The following is a 3,389-nucleotide window of genomic DNA, read 5'->3' on the forward strand; positions in this document are numbered from 1 at the left end:
ACAGTCATATTCCGTCGCGGTTAACAACCTGACGAACGCCAAAGGAATAGTAAGCCGAAACGTCGTTAAAACAACCATAAAAGATGGGAATAATAGTCCGCAAACAGATAAGATATACAAAGTACTCGTCAAAAGAATTCCAATAATTAAGCTAAAATGTTTTTTTTTAAATATATATAAATATATATATATATATATATATATATATATATATAAATATATATATAAATATATATATAAATATATTTGTAGTCATCGACATACAGTCCTGTTTCGTTGTATCACAAGTCATCAGTGCCGCTAGACTAGTACCTATCCCAAAGCCGAGGATCGAACCTAGAACCGTCGTGATGACAGTCGGCAGTTCTACCCCTTGACCACGGAAGCGGTGCCCGCAACTAATCAGTCCGAATGTCTATTTAAATAAACATCAGTCCGCCACTTGTAAAGTGCTCAAACGTTTGTTTGTAAACAAACCGCGAGCTTCGCATTTTTTCAGCCGAATTAAGTAGCGAGTGAGATTATTTACAATATTGCTCGACCCAAAGAGGGGGGCTTTATAAAATATATTTGTAGTCATCGACATACAGTCCTGTTTCGTTGTATCACAACTCATCAGTGCCGCTAGACTAGCACCTATCCCAAAGCCGAGGATCGAACCTATATATGTGTATTGATATTCATATTAAAAACTTTATCTAAAAAGAAAATACAACTTTGTTATATATGGGTCGTGGAATTGCATTCATATTAAAAGATATAGATAATTTGCATATTTTAATTCCCTATTAGTTTTTCGTTTTTTTTTTTAGATAATTATCTTTAGTTAACTATTACGTGTAATTATATTGATGCAGATATTCTACATGATTTATACTTGCGTAATATTTGCGTAAAAAGCTTATAGTAAACACAAACCTCTTTATATACATTAATGATATATATATATTTGTTTAAAAAGTTTTGCCTACCAAACTCCTGTCAGATTTTTGTCTACAGACATGAAACTTAATATATAGGGTATTCGAAACCATATATTTGTCTTTTAGCTGGTGAAAATCGGTAAAAAAATGTGAAAATTTTAAAAATGAAATTTGCCAGCTGAAGATCGAACGACGGCATTGTGAATATACATGCGTAACGTAGTAGCTATCGGTTTAGGCTTAAATTTTTAGCCTTGTGAACATGTCTTCATAGCTCAGGCATTAATGTCAAAGGAAAAAGTAAATCGTAAACTAAACGTTTTGTTTTCGATTCTCAGTGGTTGCGCACGAGTCATTTTTTAAACTTTTTAATCATAACTATATATAGAGTCCAATATGATAAATACCAAATCTGCATTAATCAAAATATCATATTTTATGAGACCGGGCAATGCCAGGCGGCCTGCTAGTCTTTATGTGCAATGGTTTAAAAAAAACTTTTTAGAAATAAAATAGATAAAATAAAATTCTAAATGAAAATTTTACAAAGCAATCAAGATATAAAAAAAAGTACGTATTAAGTCGAAACGATCTTTTTAATTGAAAGAAAAATAGTTGTCTGCTAATTTGTATATTTCGAGAAAAGTCGGAAGTGAATTCGAATCTCTCCGTAATCTCAATTGCTTAAATCATGACTATAATTTTTTTTTTGAAGCATCGAAACGTTATCAGTAGTTTTTTTTTTTTTACACAGTGATCACCACTCATCAAGGCCCGGAAGCCACTCAGGGATAAGGGTTATTGCAAGTACATTACGTTAGTGTGGAGATTTGATGAAGTGTTTACTTAAGGGGCGGATCATTAGGAATTTGTTAACATTGGACTTGAAGACATCCAAGTTGTAGTCCGGTGGGAAGCAGGCAGACGGAACAGAGTTCCACAGGCGTGCAGTTCTAAGAAAGAAGCTTTGTTCATGGAATCCACGTTTTGATTTAGGCACAGATATAGAGTGGGGGAAATTTTTCAGTGGATTCAGCTAGACTGGTGTTTTTCGTGAAATATTGGCGAGGGGGGATCAGAGATTGGAGTTCAGACGAGCGCCTGCCATGGAAATAACGATAAAACAAGGATAGGCTCGCAACGTCTCTTCTGTGGGAGAGAGGTTGCAGGGTAGAGAAAAGGGCATCCCCCACTAAGCCACGAAGTCTATTTTGTACTCTGTCAAGGCAGGATAGGCTGTTTTTAGCAGCCCCTGCCCAGATATGGCAACAGTATTCGATCCTTGGACGTACTTGGCTTTTATATAGATAGAGAATTGCATCAGTAGTAAAATATCTTCTGGAGCGGTAGAAGGATCCCACCATCTTTCCAGCTACCTTCAGAATATTGATATTTAATCTGATAAAAAATATCACAAAATCCGGTACAAATCAAAACGGTGGAGAAAGGCCGGCCTTCGCTAACTTTTGCGAATTGGTATTTGGATTCCTCGGACTACTGTTCTCATCTTTAGTGATTTTCACAACGTTTCAGTCTTCAGATGTATCTTGTCGAACTCGGGAATTTGGATAGAATTTCAAACGGAACTTTTTTTTTTTCCCTCACGAGGGGAAGGGTAGTGTGTTCTTGTTCCATCAACCATGACTGGATAGGTGGCCTAAGTAATTCGCAATTCTATTTTTCGCTCGCGCACACTGAGAATTGAACCTTCAGGAGAAGGTCACTTTTACAATTGATTTTTTTTTCAAGGTTACATCTATCGAGACGTAAAAATTGTGAAATGTTGTGAAAACCCACTCAAGATGAGAGCAGTAGTCCGATGAATCCAAATAATACGAATAACCAATATTCAACTTAAATTCAAAAACATAATTTGCAAACTTAATTGGTTAGTTTCATTTGGGACCACCATACATTACATGCACGGACTAAACGAATTCACACCATTATCCTACCCGAGACCGATTATATGCCAACAGGGATAACGGACGTTACCCGGGATTGAAGGTTCCACACTTACAATACTATTGTCATAAGAATGTGAAATCGCTCATTTTTCAATCAAATTGTTTACTAGTCGGGGATCCACCGTGGTGCATAGATAGGAATCTTCACCTGCCTCCAAGGAATTACAGTTTACATTGCACTGTAGATAATCTGTTGATTTTATATTTTATGGAATGGTTTGAATTAAAGTTTAAAATACGAAAGTCCAGAATTATGGCTCATTTGTATTCTAAACAAACACATTCATTTTGAATGCGCCCCCGTCTTAAGAAATCTGTTGCTTTTATACGCCGGGCCTTTCTGCTTGTGCAATGATTAAAGTTGAAAGTACTTTTGATGTTAGGTCGTAAGAGTTGACTTTGACAGTTCCTTTAATCGAATATTATTTACTTATCGGAGGCAGTCAGATACAAAACCTATCTAAGAACACACCCAGACACAAAATACAATCATGTGAAA

General features: G+C 35.8%; 1 protein-coding gene across 1 annotated transcript in view; it reads right to left on the reverse strand.

The window, feature by feature from the left end:
- Positions 1-2,898: 2,898 nt before the first annotated feature.
- LOC145296132 (late histone H2B.2.2-like) overlaps positions 2,899-3,389 on the reverse strand; it is a 3,639-nt gene continuing 3,148 nt past the window's right edge. The window contains exon 1 of the mRNA XM_080142288.1: positions 2,899-3,389. This exon is cut by the window's right edge and continues 3,148 nt beyond it. The gene's annotated coding sequence lies outside the window, so the exon portion shown is untranslated.

Source organism: Euprymna scolopes, chromosome 16, assembly GCF_053919585.1.
Source record: "Euprymna scolopes isolate OS-2025 chromosome 16, ASM5391958v1, whole genome shotgun sequence".
Classification (NCBI taxonomy): domain Eukaryota; kingdom Metazoa; phylum Mollusca; class Cephalopoda; order Sepiida; family Sepiolidae; genus Euprymna; species Euprymna scolopes.